The following is a 19,235-nucleotide window of genomic DNA, read 5'->3' as shown; positions in this document are numbered from 1 at the left end:
CTTCTGTTTGAGTCAAATGTACTCTAAAAGACACCAATCTCTTCTCTACTCACACATCCCAGGACACATGTTAGCCGACAGCCTCCCAATAGGACTGTCCCCCAACTGGTTGCCCACTGTGCTTTCCAGATCCTTGCCAGAGTCACTACCTCCCTGATACATTCTCTTGTCACTAAGGATGGCCTACATTTTTCACACTAAGATATAGCACCTTTATTTGGCTGTATTAAAATGCAGGCCACTCAGATGAATTCAGGTTGCCAACCATTAGACTGCTTTGTATAACTGGCCTATCCTGACAGTTTATTACTCCAGAAAAAATATGAATGTTCAATTCCCATTTTAAGGGATACTGATTATCCTCTTGTACTGTAACAGGCAACGATACAATGCAGACAAATTACAAGACTGAGATTTACTTTTCTTTCTCTTCAGGAGGTAGTAAGACTGTCTTGAAAGGTGCTGTGACTCACCAACTTTCAACACAAATCTTGAGAACTGGTTTCTGGGGAGAAAGATTACTAAGTCCCTGAAGTAAGCTGACCTCACCATCATAGTGTTAATTTATATACAGGTAGTATACGTTTATAAAACACCTGGAAACACCATGTGGGGAAAAATAATCATGCTTTTAATGCAGAAATTTTACATTGTTTTCCATTTTCCTTTTTGCTCTGTGACTTTAATACACTGAAAACTAAATGCTAAGGCATTTTTGCTCTTTCTCCTCCCTTTCCCTATCTCTACAGGAAAAAAACCCAACCCTGAAGTTCTGTCACTTTCTGGCATGACTTCTGTATCTGGTGCTGACAAATGCAAGCTTACACTTGACAACTCTGAAGAGGATAGATGAAGTGCTGCCTGTGATTACTCATACTTCTCTTCGAGTCCCCTGTCTGGCTTGAATACATTTGATCTCACTTGTCTCCTATGTGATTTTTTTAAAACCCTTTGGAAGAAGCACATCTTATTCTGTGTTTGTAAAGCACTCTATATGCTGTCCCAGGACCTTCAGAAACATCTTCAGTGCACTTAAATAATTCTATACCCTGTCACTGCTTTACCTTCTGCCACAGTATGGGAAAAGCATCATTTTGCGGTCGCTGAACACAGTCCTGCCACCATCCAGCACTTGGCAAGGCCACGAGAAACTTCCTCTCACGAGGACCCCACAGAGCATTTCAGAACAGAGCATAGCCCAGAGCACAAGATGTACTGACATCCAGTACAGAGTTCACAAGCCTACCACTGTTAGGAGATACTAAAATAAAGCTGATCATTCAGCTTTCAGTTTTGTCTGAATGTATTCATTTGTTGCTTTTGCGTGTAAGCCAGTCTGCAGCTATTAGGTACTAGGACTCGATTTACTGCAAGCATACTGTTCCTCTGAAGTAGGATATCAGGCAAGATAGGATTTGTCCTCTTGGATCAGGCTTAATGTTTATTCCTACTTTTTCACTTCCATCTTCTGACTGGCTTCCGCCCCCGTTTTTGGGCTTTAGAGTTTCTTTGCTAATAAGCACCCTCAGCAGGAATACAAACTGGGCTGAAGACAGTTCAAACAGTTGAGGAAACTTGGCCAACTGTCACAGTCAAGCACCTCGTTATTCAGATACTGCCTAGATCTGGCTGAGCGTTTTGTTGCACTTTAACTGTAACATAGCAGTAAGTATCTCTACTCTTTCATTGTATTGTTTCAATTCACAAAGGGAAAGGAATAGTATGATCACTAAAGTTGTGCTTTTCTTATTTCCACTCCTTTTGCCTGAAGAAAAAATAAAAATCAAAAGAGAACGTAGTGCAGGACAGTGATTCATTCACATATACAATGTTTTTTAATAATAAAATATATTTTTATCTGCTTCATAGTCTATAGTAAGCACTGCAACTTCTGAAGAAGTTTCTGATTGTAAAAGTAACCAAAAAACAAATATTAAAACAATTCCCATTACTCTTCTCTGGTTTTGGATATTCCCTGATAGGCCAGGGTGTCTGTCACCGGCTGGTCTAACCTGCTTCATTTACCTGCATTGGCAACAGAGGAATGAACTGATCACATTGCTTTCCCCAACCACTCATGAGAAATGCTCAAAATGAGGGATCTCCTCCAGGAGTCAGGTTCACCCTGGTTAGACCTTCTCTCATGAAGCTCTTTTCACCTGCAAATATTATTATTTTGTTAGGACTGTCTCAAGCAAATAATTATCAATATCATGTCAAATTATTACCCCAGCCAGGGCTGCTCTTACAAGGTAAAAAGTGTGAATTCCTAATTTTTACTGGAGAGGCTTCTGGTTTGCATGCAAAAAAAGTCACAGAATGCTACTTTCTTACCAGGAGAGGAAAGACTAAATAGTACCAGCTTAGTCTTTGCTCAACTGAGCTTGAAGGTGGATCTGAAATTGCAACACCAGTACCACCAAATACATTTAAGACTCATTCAACTTGAAATAAGTCAAGTCATTGCACAGAGTCTAGTTCCAAAAAGATTTTTAAAAAATAATCAAACCTTTAATAGTTTTACATGTTAGCAATGAGTTGTAACGTGAATGTTAGCAGGCTTTTGGAAGTGTTTCTTGGAGATAAAATTTGAATAATCTATGTGGTTTAATTTAAATAATTTATGCACAAAGCACTGCAGACTTCTAACTGTAATTATAATGTTCAACTCAGCAGCAATGAGGTGCATTTGAAGTTGGATGCTGACTGTACTGTGTATCTTATACTCCGAATTTCATTTTGTTTTGAACAAATCCTTTTGAGCACAGGGAGATGGCTCAGAGCTTCACAAAAGTTCCCAAGCAAAGTTTTAGAGAGTTTCTTTCCTAAGCATTTTTTATTATTATTTAAAGTCTGAAATCCAATCTTCCATGCTTCTGTGTCATGGTGATAAAGTAAAGGTGGCTGAAAAGTGCCCCTGGTTGGAGAGGAAGGACTTTTCTACTTTTCTTGTGAAAGAGCAGCTGTTCCTATCAATAATTTCCTGAAGCAATAGGCCTGGAGTGTAAACAATATTTTACATGGACAGCAGTGGAACAGAATATGTTATTTCTGAAATTTTCATACTTCACTGTGGAGAATGAATTAACCCTGTGTGACATAAGAAATTCAAAGGTTATTTGCTTGAATTAAAGGGTTAAAGTATTTTAAAGAGAAAAAAATTTCTACAACAAAATGGTGTCATCTCAGTAACTTGGTTCACAGAGAAGGAACATTGTGGCATTAGGAGCACTTCAGAAACTACATGTTGTAGCCTGAACAGGCATAATATTTGTTCCTACCATTCATATTGTTATTTCTGAATTTGTAAACATGCCCATAAACAGATGCTAAGTGTAACAGGCAAATCCCTAATACAGGCATTCAGGATGTTGGGCAAGTATGACGGGAATGGACAACAGATACTTGCGTGCTCTTCCTAATTAGAATCTCCTATGCCAGCATTGAAGGTTGAAGGACCATTGTTCTAATCTAGTACGGCATACCTTCTTGTGTTGTTTCAAATAAGAACTAAATGGGTACGTAATGTGCAATTTCAAGTACCAACAATGGACTCAAAAATCACCAAATTTTAAGTCCCTTGAGCAATACTTCTGGAGGCAAGAGAGCACGCTTATAGATTCCACTGCTTATGAATAGGTCTTTTCAGAAGCATGCAGATATTCAGCCAGCCTTCAGGCAGAGACAGTGAACTCCAAAGGTTGAATAAACAGCTGTAAAATTTTCATGGCTGAATGAGGAATGTGCTTCTCAATGTCAGGAAGAGGTAAAAGTTTATATCTGCATTTCTTTTCACAGAGAATACGCTGTTCCACGCCATATACTGCTGCTTGAAAAGTAGCTCTGGAAGATAATGACATGAATCACTGGCTTACCCTCTTTGCAAGTACTATATTTTGCTCTTTCCGTTTTGTCCAGTATTACGTGTGATGATGGATGATCACACTCATCCCTTGCCCAGCCACATCTATAAGTGCAAGGTCAGTATACCTTTCCAAAATATGGATTGATGAGTAGTCTCTAAGATCTTGTATCTTAGAACATTTCATGTGAACAAGGCAAGCTAAATCACCAAAGGAAAAACCTTATAAGAAGAAAGGCAGCTACATTTATTTCAGTAGCCTCATAACAAACTTATTTGGAAGTGTTAGGACTAGTTAAACCAGATGGCTCTAGAAGCTTAATATTTCAGTTAAAGCATTAGAGGTTCACATATCTTTCAAGGCAGGAAAACAAAGTAAGTGCAAGTTTCTTCTGTGCTGCTATCATAATACACAGCCAGCATGCATTAATAAAGGAGCTGTCATTATTCCAGCTAGCCCCTACAATAGGTTTCTAATCAGAAACTAAAAATACCCTGATTTTTCTCTTCTCTTTAACAGCTACACACTACTGTAATTTTGTTTTAAAACTGGAAGATAATCCATTCTTTGCATTAATGAGTTGTTACAACATTAAGTCTGAGTCTGAGCTAGTAGGACCTTTCTGCTTCTCCTTTATTTTGAACGACAGCATTTTCCTGGGATGCTGCAGTAAAGGCATTTTAGGTGTTCAGAACAGACCAAATCCCCCAAAAGCTTCAATCTCCACTCAAAAGCCTGAAACAATGCTGAGATCAAATGATGCCATGAGACCATAAGCAGCAATTGCTCTTTTAGCATATTTTGGTTCTGTCATAACGTATCTCTCTCTCTACTGAATAGCTATACTTCCCAAGAGCAAAGTCTGAGCCAGAAGTCATTTCTAACACATGCAACTGAACAGCCATTTAGGAAATAAATGAGTTTTCCTTCCCAGAATGCCTCTGCTTGCCACTTCAATTTCCTAGTCAAAACTGCTGGAGCTGCAGAACCAATGTGTAGAAGAGCAGCAACCTACAGCCAACAGGCTAAGTAAGGCAAAGGGCCTTACCAGTGGTACCACTATAAAAGAGCGTGAAGACAACATATTGGGGTCACAGTGAAGCCATAAGCAATGGAAATGAAGTTACCAAATCAGTATCATCTCTGTTTCCCATTAACAGGTCATGTAAAAGACCCAGCTTGAGTTACTCAAGCTATGCAAGTGGTGATTACACACCAGAACCACACAGAAATTATGCTGTTTGTTCTAAGTATATAGTACCTACTCATACCTCTTGCCAAGGGCAGTAAGTTGAATGTCACAGGGACCTGTTGTGTTTAGCATCTTTATCAATGACTCTGAGGAGGTGACATAGTGCTCTGTCAAGTTTGCAGATGACACCAAACTCGTTGCACCCTTTGACATGCCTGAAGGCAGGGCTGCTATTTAGACAGACTTACAAAAGTCGGAGGAATGGAACAAGAGGGACCTTGTGAAATTCAGCAAAGGCAAAAGCAGAGTCATGCATCTGAGAAGGAAGAGCTCCTTGCAACAATACGGTCTAGGAACTGAAGGACTGAGAAGCAAAGAAGGCTCACAGTATCCTGGGCTATATTAACAGCACCATAGCCAGCGGATCAGGGGAAGAGATACCCTTTACCCAGTACTTGTTAAGAGCATTAGACTGACTTTTGGGAGAAGGGAAACACCACCAAATGGTTAACCAGCAAGAATAAAAAAAGAATGTCATGTTTAAAAAGAAGGTAGTTGCTAAATGCAACCTGTTATGCCAATGAAACAGAGATATTCTCATTCCTGGCATTTAATAAATTGAAGTTGATAGATATTGTGCTCTTGATCTGAGATAAGCAGCTTTATCAAAGTAGCCAGTTTGATAAACAAGCAATCTGTGAGGCGTTAAAGAAGAGATTAAGCAAGTGAAACCTTCAGAAGCCATGCTTTGCTTCTTTAGTGGTCAAAATTACAACTGCTGCAAGCTTTATAGCCTCGAGCTCCTTTCAGATCATTATGAACACACACAACAGGCATTAACCAGTCATTTAAAAATACATCTCAATTTATAGATTCATTTTCATTAAGACTGCACCTATATGTTCATTTTTGCCAGTGCCAGTCTGCAAATGCTAGCAAGTTGTGCCACACCTAGAAGTAAAGACTTCCAGAGGAAAGAAATTCCTGCTGCTTCAGAAGCTGCAGTCCTTAGTTTGGAGTTCAAACTGATTGGCATCATGTTTCTCTGGCAATAGTTCAAGATAAATTGATAGACAATCTAGGAGTATCAAATTGATGGGAAAAAATATTTGATTTTTTCCAGATGCCACAGTTTAAACATACAATCATACTTCTCTATTTCCCAGCAGAGAAACAGTTAAGGTTTAGAATCTGAAGTTAAGGCAGAATATAGGTTAAAAACCTAACTGAAAGCAATTACCTAGGATTTTGTACCACTAACTCAATTGCTTTGTAAGCTTATTTAAATTTTTATCAGCCTTAAAACCAATGATTTGGACTTGCCAGACACTATCTCTGATAAAAAGAAGCAGAGTACTCCCTCTCAAGACATACACATCAGACTGTTTGGGGGCGGGGACGACACATGCACACAACAGGACACCACCACAAAAAAAAGCCCAAAACCCCAGTAACATGAGCTAAAGCCTGAGACAACCTCACTATCTTCCCTGCAACAATATCCAAGATTAAACTGTTCCACAAAAGAGCTTGCATGCAGGGCAAAATAAATCTCTAGAATGAGATATGCTTGATAATGAGCAAAACAATTCCAAACTCCATTCTGGGTATCCTTCCACTACTCTAAAAACAATATTGCTTTTGCAGTCAATGATGATGCAGGCTTCAGCTGTGACTTAGTGTCCCCTGCCAATCAAAGCAGTCATGTTCATTCAGCAATTTTACCATGCTTCTGTGAAACTGCCTGAAACAACACTCATGCTGTAACAAAAAAAACAACAACCAGAAAACTGTACCAAACAACCCAGCTTTAACTGGCTGAAGTAACCCATGAACTTGAAACAATCAACATCAGACATAATTACACTGACATATTAAAAGGTAAAGTTAAAAAAAAGAAGGGGAGAGCATGCATACAGAATTATACTGACACATCCACTACACATGAGACTGTCTGAAACTCAACTCGCTCATCTGAATATTCCTACTCACCTGACCTAGTATATTACATATGTCAAAGATTTAAGGGGGGGGATATATAACATCATTAAAAATGATATTAAAGAACCTGACCACTGCAAACAGGATATAAATTCAAGGGTTCAGATTACCTGTAGCACAAGTCTCAGAACAAAGACCTTGTTTTTAATAGTACATACACTACGTTTGTCCCACAGCCGGCAGCTGTCTCTTATAACTGATGTCTAAGGTAACACTGATTGATGCTGTTTCTCCAATCATTTTCCAAACTTTCCTGTTTAACGAGGTGAGCTGTACAATGGCAGTTTATTTACCTTCTAGCAACCCTTTTCTTTGAAGGGTCACTGCTCTTAATTATAGTGGCACCTGCTTACTGCTTTGCTTTTAGGTCTGTCAAGGTTTCCATTATAAACCCATTTTTAGATGTTTATTCTGTAATACCCTTCAAGTCCACTGTGGGTTGAAGCATGGCTCACAAGGTCTTGGCAAGTATTTTTTGTAAGTAATCATGGCTCTCTTGCTCCATTCCCAATAACTCAGGAATGCCTCTTTCTGCTGCTTCTTTGTGGAAAGGTTATACCTACTTTTTCCTAAGGAAAGAAATATTTTTCAGGTAGAAAAACCTTAAACAGAAAGGGTAATCACATTAGAAAGTATAATGATCTTGCAAGAAATACTGGCCTGCACCCAAAAAAACCCAGAGTTTGGTATTCTGCTATCTCAAATTTCTTGCATCAGTTGGAAGGAGTTGCTTCTCTGCCTTGGCTCACCATAAATAAGTTAATATCATATAGTGACTATTTTCTTCCTCACCTGTCTTGCCTATTATTGCAGGCCTGCTGGCATTCCCTTTAACCCGAAGTCAGGAGACACTACTCTTACTGAAGAGTTGCTATCACTTAAGCATGTAGGTTACCTATTTCATGTTTCAGATTACATGTCTTGTAATATTGAATACAACAGAATGGAAGATAGCTTATATATGCTTTCTCATCTGGAACAACAAAAATATCCAAGCTAATCACCTGTTGTTCAGTCATGGTAACGTACACATAAGAAATAGACCAGATTGTCACCATGTCAGTGATGTGACTGATCAAATGGTGCAAGTAGGAGAAGCCCAACAGATAAGCAGTGACCATAATCAGCTGCTTAACAGTAAGCAGACACTGGAAAATGAGTCATGTATGCAGTGCTACCTGTGGTTGAGAAACAAGTGGGATGGAAAGGGTACTCACAATTTTTTGTGGGAACATAAACAAAGCTTCAAGTCTCACAGCTGCAAATTGCAGGGTCAGGACTGCATGTGCCCATGACACACTGGAATCTTGCAGGACAACAAGCAGTGAGACCACAAGCCCAACTTGCTGCACAGTGACAGGCAGTTTACCTATCGGGTTCACAAACCCTTATCAATCAACAACCTCAGCTCATTATCTTGTGAAACTACTAACTACCTATCTGCCCCAACCTCTAATGTAAACTGAAGCTCTTAAGATAATGCAAAAACAAACAATAAAGCCATAGAAGAAACTTGCTTTGGTATGCGAGTTCAGGGTTTCAGCTTTGTCATTAGGGGGGTAACTGCCATGACAAGAGATACTCCAGCTGCAAGAACTGTTTTTACAAGTAATTGCTAGGTAAGTTATCAGAGGAAAAGTGGGAAGGGAAGAAAGTGTTTCTACTAGTATTGATAGTTACAGCTCTTGCACACTGCTTTCCTTTCACAACATCACAGGTTTCCGAAACGCAGAAGTATTTTTACATTTTCTAATCTACTTCGTCATGCACTTTCAAACCCCTAATGACTCTCTATTTTGATCACAGATAAAGACAGCTAAAAGGACTGGGTTGTGGAAGACATGGTGTATTCCTTAAAACAGCTACATAAAATCTGTTGTGTTAGCTCTGACCCTGTTTGAAAGAGTTATCCACTATCTAGGAACAGAATTATTCTACCTTCAGAGTTTTCATGCTCTCCTGTATTCCTTTTGCTATGATCATCTGAATGACAGAATCTTGCTTCTGATCCAAAATGGGTAATTCAATAAGTGATCCCTATTCAAGTAAGTGGATCTACAACAGCAGATTTAGAATAACAATGACAATTATAGAGGATTTCTGGTCTTTGACTGTCAGAGATGGTCAAATCTACCTCTTCCTCTCATATAGCAAGAGGTCATTGTCTTCTGACATGTAAACAAAGTTAAACTTCAGTATCATTCAGACTCCAGAATCTTTGACTTGAGAAGTTACTTCCCAATTAAAATAATTAATATATAATTAATATAATAAATTAAGCAGAAATCTTATGACCTAATTACCACTTAGACAGATAGATATTAGCTTCCCTCAGGCATTAGGAGTCTGTTGTTCTTATTTGAATACTAAATGTCAGAAGCCTGTGTTTCTGCTACTACTTATACTCCTCCACACCTTATGAACATTCAAAAAAGCACTTCAAACTGAAAAACACTAGGTTTTAGTCCACGGAGAAGTAAAACCCATATAAGTACATATGCTGTAAAAAAGTCAGACTTACAGGAGAAGCACTATGTACATCCCTCAGAAGGGCACAGTCCTAGTCATATTTCACATTTCAGTGATATTCTGGGTTAAAGGCACACATGGTAGATATTAAACTGCAGAAGTTAAGACACCTCCATCCATATTCAAACATACACTGCATCCTAGGTCTGGCTGGAGGTCTAAGGTATGGAGTTACTTGCAGTGGTGCGATATGCCATTGTATACACTGGCAGATTCCCCAGTCTTCCACTCCACACAGCTTTTGTTCCAGGGCAGAATCTGCAGGAAGACCTGTCCCACTGATTCAGGCCACTCCTTTAATCTTAGCTTTTAAAAACCGAGGATATGTAGGAAAGATAAATAAAAACCTTTGTTTTATTGAAAGCCCCTCCAACTTTAAAAAACTACAGAAATAATAATTAAATGCATTATTTTCAGTTGCCCAGCACCAATCATTACGTGGCCTGAATGCCTTCCATGTTGCCAGTTTAAATGTTTGGTTTTTTTTGTTTGGGTTTTTATTTTAAATTTCTTCTGCATGCATGCAGGTACTTACACATTGTAATCAGTTAACTGAACATGGATTTGTACATAAGTGAACCAATTTCACACAACCACAACGATTTGGCCATGTAGAGAAGACAGGAAATTTTTGCAGCTCTGATTAAAAAGCTTACACAAATGTGTATATCCATGTAAAATAGACAAAATGTCTTCCAGGCCTAAATTGCATCTGTTCTTTCACCTTCAGTAGAGCATCAAAAATTAACAAAAGGATTTTCACCATATTCAAAATGCCACGGAAACTATTTAATGCACAAACAACTTTTTTAGGAATGGAGAATATCCTCTCCTTGAAAGTGGCACTGAAATTAACATAGACTAAATAGCTTTTTGATCTCATCATTTTAGATTTGCAACCAAAAAAAAGGAAAGCAATGGCTTCCTTTGATCTGAATTTAGCATTGCAGTCCCTTGTTATTTCATCTCATCTCAAGAATGATATGGGAAATGATTAATACCAAGTCTGAAATCTAGATAGGAAAAGTGGCAAAAAAAAAAACACCTGGAAGGACAGATACACTGCAATAAATTTGTTTTGCTTTTAACTTTGAGGTGCTGCAAAGCAGAATTTCTAAGTGTGACAGGATAATGAAAAGTTATATACCACCCACTACCATACTTTAAGACATTTTTACTACTTCAGATAAACAACACTCCTTTCTTTTCCACCAGGACTGCCTGAGATACAAGGTGCCTGTCTCTAATTTGGTACCACTATCGTCAGGCTTTCAATGGTCTTGATTGTCTCAGTAGCTCTCTCTTTGCCCCATATCTCTTCAGAAGTTACTGTAGTACCATAAAGTATATATCACCTTTAAAGGTGACCTTCAAAAGAAAGAAATGGGCTTGTTCCCTTTCTTTACAAATTAAGATGCAAAGAAAAAAAATCTGAGAGGTTTTGAATTGGATATTTTGGTTCTGCCATTAAATTTATTCACCACTAACCTTATCTTCCCATGTAACTCCCATATGTATTTTACCAACTTTCTACCCCACCTTTAATCGCATTCAAGCAGCAAGTGAGTTTCAGCAAATAACTCAGATTTCTAAGGACAATTTGGGAGATGTGATGCAAGTGTGAGACACACAAACCCAACCAGATTTTTTTTCGCCCACTTGCTTTTTTAAGGTGAGCTAAGACAACAACCAATCACCACCAAGAAAAAGCCGCCCCCCTCCCCTCCCTTTTCTTCACTCAAGGTATCTCTAGATGAGACTAGGGACACCATGAGAGATTATTGCTCTCAGCTGTCCAAGCACAGAATTACACACATGCTAGACTCTCAGTCACTGAAATTCAGGGCTTGTTGTACTTATGTGAACTGATACTGATTAGATGTAGGAGAAAACAGGTTCTGAACTGCAGTGACCAAGATGCCAATATAGATTGTTTCTCCCAGCTCTCCCATAGAAGAGGAAACGAAGACCATCTCAAAGACTCTAGAAAGCTGGAGACACTGGATACAGCATTCTGCACATCCACAGAATAACCACTCGTTGGCACTATGGCCTTCAAACCTCGCACTGATAGGCCCATAAATTCAAAACTGCAGTACTCTCAGTGGAGGGTAGGAGTACAATGAACTTTTCCAGCTCCCTGGCAAGACAGAAGGCACCCTTACTTTCCTGTGAAATACAGGTCATTACATTTAGAAAAAACCAGCATCCCTGCTGCATGTATTTTTTTCTTTTTTGTCTTTTTAAACTACTGCTATTTCATTCTTTTACAAATCCCTTAGTGATGAAGAAAGTTATTACAAGGCCTTGTCTCTGACCCCACAATACCAAAAGTTGCTGCGGTAAAGAACTTCATACTCTGCATATATTGTAAATTAAGACAGATTTGTGTTACACGTATGTGTGTTCAACACTTGTTTTACATATTACAATACCAACTGATTCTCTGGGTGCTATTTTTCTGATGCTGGCACATACCACTTTAATGCTGGAGTTAATGGTAACTGCCTATGTGCTAGTACCAACTTGTGTTATAAGAGATGTAAAAGACTCCAGAAAGCAAAACAGAAAAACAGGGTAAGGTTCATCATTCTTTTATCCTGTAGTTAAAGCAAAGAAATAACTATATACTGTTGAGACTGATGGTTTCATGTTACCTTTCACTACAGCTTTCAGAGCAGTGCCATTTTAAAAATAAAATTTTACATATACTTTACAATATAATCAAATACTGTAAGAAATTGACTGCAGTTTTCCTATCTACTTCAAAGGTGAATCAACTCCTGTCATTATTTATAATGGGGATGTCTCAAAGTCCTTCATTGTAAGAACATTAATGTGTACAAACACAAAGGTTGTTACTATAACAGAAATATCAGCAAAGAGAGAGACACATTTTACAGTTATTACAGTTCAAGGAAGTTGAGCCAAGTACAACCTCCACTGTCACCTCTGGCATTATGCTGTTACTTTTTAAAATTTTCTTTTGGAAACATAAGATATTCCCTTGTTCAGACCCTTTAAGAATTGCACCAACATTGAATCATTAGCTACCTCCCCCCCAAAAAAAGGAATTACATTTCATTATCTCCATTTTGGCTGCATTTGCAACAAGTAAACTGAGTCTTGGAGGTGTCTGAAGAGCCATGCTGTGCTTTCAAGCTATATTTGTATCATGTTTACTGTCAGATCCGATTTCCAGGGGAAAGATTTAAAAAAAAAAAAAAAAAAAAAGTGCAGGGAACTCACCGGGCTGCAGCAGGTCCGTCCCCCCGGAGCTCGCCAGCGCTCCCCCTTTCCCTCGCTGGGTTCCTGTAATTTGAGATACAGTAACTCAAACCAGCTGGGAAGGGGACCCAGGCCAGCCTGGCAGCTCCCTCTGAAACTCGTGTTTCCCCTCAGTTGGCCACTTTGCTGCCTTTTTCACACCTTTTCTTCAAGGAGACTTTTTTTCTTTTTTTTTTAAAAGCCGCCCCCCACCCCCACCCCCCCATGCCCAGCCCCTCACCCGTGTGAGGGGTGCAGGCTCACCAGCAGGCCAGCCAGAGCACCCGCTCATGCTAGGCTGGCCTCAGCACCTGAGGGGGGCCTGCCTCTCCTTACTGCTCCCAGGGCTCCCCCCAAATCACACAGCAAAGTTATCATCCCCCCACCTGCTCACTGATGCTTTAACGCTGCCCCCAAAACGCTGCCCCAGCTCACACTGACAACCCAGCTCACAGACTAGGCCCAAGCAGGCCTAACACCCCATGACAGGACCTGCCCGCTCCTCCACCATAAGGCAGAAAGACTTTACACCCCTAACCCTGTGCATTACCAGAGCACAGACCAGGGCCAATAGCAATAGCACTGCCATATGGGCACAATGCAGACTGGACAGAGCAAATCCAAAGAGGGTATCTCCATAGGCACCTCACTGCTGGAGTACCCTCTAGTACCTGCCCTGCTCCTCCTCTGCTTGAGCAGCTCTGGGATCTGTTTGCAGGGCCCACTCTCCAGGAGAAGGGTTTCCCCTACCCCTCCTGCAATAGCCACTCAGCCCCTTCTGCCCCCTTCTAGCACCCTCTCCCCACCTCAGTGCCCTCAGCTGTGCTGGGAGCAGCCACACTGCTTCCACACAGCCTCAGCCCAGCAGCTCTCAGGGACTGCCATCCCAGGTGCATCAGGAGGCACCTTCCTAACCTAAATTATAAGGGCTCAGGAGGAAGAAATTAATGTAATGATTTCCCCAGGCTGTGATTCTTTCATCTAGCCCATTACAGTGTGAGCGCTGACAGAAGCTGTCTTTGCAGATTAGAAGGGTCTTAGTCCATTTTGGCAGAGGGGCAACAGGTCTCCCTGACCTGCATGTCATGAGTGTTATTTGTGGTGTTGATAGCTGCTAAGGCCCTCTCGTTGCTAGAGAAGAAACAACTGGGGAAAAGGACTAGAAACCACATTAGAAACTACTTTTGGTTGCCTGAGGAAATGTACTGTCATTCCCTGACAGGCCTCCCCGCACCTCGCAAATCTTGGACAATTTTAAGCATCTGACAGAGGCAGAAACCCAAAAAAGTACTTAGTTCCTACAAGCATTATCGAAATTGGAGCATTTTTTCCCCTTTTGGCATACACCAGCGTGTTTATAACCTGAACCAGCCATTGCATGTTGCGCGACTGCCCCTTCAACAGAGAGGCCATGTGCAGGGGAAGAGGCAGAGCGTCAGCGCCGCCGCTGAGGGAGGATTTAGGGACACAGCCCACATCTTCGCACCAAACCAGAGTAAGTAATTTTACAAGAGAAATAACTTGTTCATTTATTCAGAATTTAAAACAAATCTTTGTTGTCTTGAGAATAAAGTCTTAGGGAATTGGTGTGTTTGCGTGGAAGCATATTGTCATGGAAGGATGATGCTGTACGGTGTTGAAGTGAGGATCGTGCTGTCTCCTCGAGTGCTTGGCAGGCTTTCTGGAAGGAGATCCAAAATGTCTGTGAGGTGGACAGTCTGTCAAGTCTGTTTTAACAGGGAGAGGGCCAAAACCTACAGTTCATTTACAGGGTGCCCTTGGTGGAAAATATTTGCCTTCAAGATTTAGAGTAAGTACCAGGACTCTGGTTAGCAGAGACTGAACGCTTTGCTGACTCATACCATATATGATGAAAGCTTAATAAAATAGAATATATCTAGTTCATGAAGTCTCTTGATACCGTGTTGTAATTTAGTCCACCAACAACCTTTATTTAAAGTTGGATTCCATGAGTCTCTTATAATGAGCTAAAAAGTGCACGGATAAGCAGTTATTTCTGAAAATGTGGCTCCCTATCGATGTATATTTTGCACAGCCTGTATATCTTAATTGAATTGAAATGAGCATGGGACCCTAGGGTTTTTTAGGTCTAGTGAGGCATTAAATACTCCAAAAGCACAATAAAAAATGAAAAAAACCCCACTTCTCCAAACTATTGAACCTTATTACTTTAGTTCTGGGCACAGCACTCCTATTACCTAGCAAAAATACACAAAAACATTGTTTACAGCCCTTCATAGTCTATACCTATAGCCTTCATACCTTCATACCTATAATCTTACTTATCTATCTTCTACACCTTTGATGCACTCATCTTTCTGTCTTAAGTGCTCCCATCACCTCTTTAAGTTGCCTCACATTCTTGCAGGTGCTCATATTTTTTTCTTCTTTTCTTTTTGAAGCATCTCATTCGAGGTGTACTCCTGTGTTGATTGGAAACAAACACAGTTTTGGCCATAGTGACAAACCATTGTCCTCTGTGTTCAGATGGGGCTCTATTTTACTTGTTTCCAGGGAAGCCTGTCTTCATTGGAGTTGGACTAAGTTCATATAGACATGTCTTGTAAAATTTTTGAATAATTTGTGTTGTGTACGTGGCTGTATATATCAACATGAATAACAACACTAGCTGTTCTGTGTATTAAATACACAACAAATTGAAGCTGATGTAGAAGAATGATCTGGCTCAAAGTAAATAGCAGGAGTTAAACTCCTTTTCCAAAGTGAATCTTTTAAAAGCTTAAGAGCTGTTGATTTCAAAAACTGTTCTTGTTCATTATCATACCTCCAGCCTTGGGCTGATACCAAGTAGCGGAGCAATTCTGAATACTCTAAGTGAGCCACTGATCAACCTATTTTTAACTGAAATTTGGAAACCCCAGTGGGTTAGGCAATTAGAACAAAGATCTGAAGTCTTGGGTGCTTACCCAAATTGAGCTGAACCTCTGAATATTTTTGTTCGCCAGTCACTCTTGGATGACACTGTTTACATTGTCACAGAGGGAATATTATTGATCACCTTCCACTACCATGGCTGTTATAGTGTCAGTCAAAAACAAGCAGCTTGATAACATTCAGACTCCAGCTGTACAAATGTTCTCTTTTTTGGGCTCATTAGTTTGCTCCAGCTGGCATCTTTTCAGCCAGAAAAAAGCACTGGTGTTTTCCTTCAGTACAAACAAAATTCTATGAAAATATTTTGCATTAACTTGAATCCCAATTAACTGAAGATGATCTTCCGTAAAAAATAATCAAAAGAACTCTTGTTTAGGCATTAGAACTACAGGTGATGCTAGTGGGTGAAAATGCCCAGACTATGGAATAGACTTGAAATGTAAGGCTGAATGATTTCATTATGCTAGAAGTTGTTGCCCACAAATTAAGACCTGTTAATTCAAATGCCAAGCAGAATACATTGATGGATTGTAGTGTAGAGCTAGACAAAGAAAGGAAGGTCTACTACTGTCATGCATTGCTAAATTCATTTCACCTATAAGGAAAAGAATATTGATTTCATTCATCTCAGTCAGTTGCTAGTATGACTGAAGAATAATTCAAATTCAGTGACATCAGCTGTACAGATGATGGTACTGTAGCAGAGAATGGCAAGAAAAGGTGACCCAAGAGTGATAAATGTAATTTCATTAGAAGAGATCAAAACCACTCTGTTTTTAACAGAAGGTAGAGTGAGATCTCTAGATTCTACTGCTCCTTAAGTCTATGATAACCTTTGTAATGTCTATGAGTTTTAAGCTATGGTTGATTTTTCATTGTACTTATATATAGCCAGGACACACAGACCAAAAGAGCGATAACATGGAACATTGACTCTTGATACCTGCCAGTATAAGTCGGGAGAAACTATATAAATCAAAGGAGTTAGCGTAGTTGTAATTAAGTGGTGAAGCAGTTCATAAGTGGAGAAATTGTTTACATGGTTCAGCAATAGGGGCCTGATTCAAAATTATAGTGAAGTAAATGAAAAGATCTCCAAATCACATCAGTGAGTTTTGGATTAAGCTTCTATACCAAGACACAGTGAAGCAATGTAGATTTGTAATAATGCTTTTTGTGAAGAAACTTTTTTTTTTTTGTATTTGAGCTTTTGAGAGGTGGAGTTTTTTCTAACCTTTCTTAAAGCAAGATATTGTCTTCTTATTTTTCTACCTAAGGACTCAGTGTGGGACAACTTAATCACATGAATAGCCATCTTGAAGTTAATGAGATGATCTGTGTGCTTACAATTCAACATTTCTGTAAATTGTTGTCACAATGACTTGAAACAAAATTTCAGATACCACCACGAATGACAAGAAATGAATTCAGATGTTCATTGCACTTGGTACAATTCTAAATAGTTATGTTTCAAGGACACTAAAAAATCTGATCTCATCAACATTTTCTGCCGAAGCTGAAATTTCTTACTTTGATGGTCTCAGCTTCATTTCAGTTAAGGATATGCAAGAAAGCCAAGACTCACTGTATTTCTTATAGTCCAAAAGAGGTTTTGTTTCACACCCTATTTACATATTAGGTCTTTGAGATAAAAAATTAGAAACCATTTTATATAGTCTTATTTTGCTACAAAGGCAACCAGTCCAGTTTATCAGAATATGACTACATGCGTATGTACAAGAAGCAGGATTGACTATTGACTACACACTGTCTTTGCTCATGGTTGCCAAATAAACAGGCATGGGGAGGAATAAAGCAGACAATAATCCTTGAAGGAAATCCTGAGCACATGAAAATGTATTTGAAATCTGAATGTTTTTCTTGTTTTGAAACAATCTCTTAGAAGTACAATTCCAGGGTTTTGTTTTAGAATCAGCTTTTTTGAATGAGTAAATATGAGACAAATGTGTGAATTCAAACGAAAGTATGAGGGATTTAGTCTCTGTAGAGTCAACAGGATTGAAATGAATCTATCTTGTACGTAAAGCCTTCTGTGAGCACCAGACTGCCTAGAGAAACAGGTATTTACCTTAAAACATTTGCTTACCTCCAAGACCAATGTGTTGTTTCTTGTCACCAGTAACAAAAACATTTCACACACTTCCTATCTCCTTGTGGACTTACATTGTGTTCTTCTCACATATTTTTACATTTCACATTGCAAATTTTGTTTATGTAATTGTGAATCTCAGGTAGTCTTCCTTTCATTTGTTTTGTCTGTCCAGTATGCATCCAGAAAACAAGACTTCTTTGGCCTAATTTTCAGAGATTGTGAGCATCACAGAGCCTCACTCAAGTAAGATATATTAGTCAGGCCAAGAAAGTAACAAGATTTGTGCCTAACCTGAGCCATCTGAATTTACCTTGAGGCACCATTATGCCTTGTGTAATAGATTATTGGGGAAGGTCTTGCTGAGTGGATGGCCCCTTCTGTGGTATCCCATACCTTAAATCTCTTTTTCATAGAGAAGCTCATACTGATACATCTCAGAATCTAATCATGGTAGCAGGACTCATTTAGCTTTTAAAATGTATTTTTACTCCAAAGCAATGCTAACACTGAAGGCAGTAGCATCCAAAGTACAGCAAAAGAAATGTGAAAAGTATTGTTTTGTTCTAGGCACAAACTGGAGCTCTGATGTTTAGAGTCCCAATATTTAAGATATCAACAATCAGTATTCTCTGACTTTTATGATAGCAGCTAGGAAATAGTTTGGGTGCTGTTAATATTTATAATCTGCAGTATTTTGTATTTTGTTACAAAACATTTAATTGCTTGATCTGGATCTACAATCAGTGACAACAAAACGAAGAAACCCTCATTTTCGTGGAAATGTTTTACAGTTCTTCTTACATCATGAATCAAATTACAAGAGAACTAGTTTAGCTTGATGTTGGAGCTCAAATCCTTATCATTGTAACTGACTCAGATATTTAATCTTACTTTAATATTTGCAAAAATGCAAAGTAATTTAAACAATTAACTTTATTAAAGAGAATATACAGTGATAGGAGGAATGAGGGAATAGGGAAAAAAATAGAAAGAAGAATTAACAGGAGGAAGAGCCAAAGCTAAGGCAGAGTGCATTATTGTTGGGTCCTGCCAAAGAGCAGAAAGGCAGTTTCCATCCAGAGTTCTGTTTTCCTATTACTCAGAGCTGTGGCTGCAGCTACTCCCTGCTAAATCAGCGTGGCAGCTGTGCAAACTCCACTTTAAAACCTGGTATTTCACATGTTCACTTGGCATTTAAGCTCCATGAGGTTCCTCTTGAGTGGATTAATGCATACGCCAAGCGGTTTTCTCTGGAATGGTAGAAGTCCCATAAAGGTCAATCCTTATTTTCCAAAGCATCATTAGATGAGAATTAAAATCTGTAAGTTAAAGCTAATAAAGTTAGCAAAACTAA

The 19,235-nt window shown here is 39.2% G+C and overlaps 1 long non-coding RNA gene across 1 annotated transcript; it reads right to left on the bottom strand.

Moving 5' to 3' along the window:
* Nucleotides 1-535: 535 nt before the first annotated feature.
* Nucleotides 536-13,727, bottom strand: LOC148052303 (uncharacterized). Its single transcript, XR_015699143.1, has 4 exons — nucleotides 13,659-13,727; nucleotides 12,835-12,897; nucleotides 2,026-2,159; nucleotides 536-1,765 (listed from the first exon to the last, which is right to left on the bottom strand). It is a non-coding gene; the product is annotated as an uncharacterized LOC148052303 (long non-coding RNA).
* Nucleotides 13,728-19,235: the final 5,508 nt, after the last annotated feature.

The sequence above is a fragment of the Nipponia nippon genome, unplaced genomic scaffold (assembly GCF_047370975.1).
Source record: "Nipponia nippon isolate SJK-2023a ecotype South Korea unplaced genomic scaffold, ASM4737097v1 scaffold_5, whole genome shotgun sequence".
In the NCBI taxonomy this organism is placed as follows: domain Eukaryota; kingdom Metazoa; phylum Chordata; class Aves; order Pelecaniformes; family Threskiornithidae; genus Nipponia; species Nipponia nippon.
Note: the sequence above shows the minus strand (reverse complement) of the source record. Positions and strands in the feature narration are given on the sequence as shown.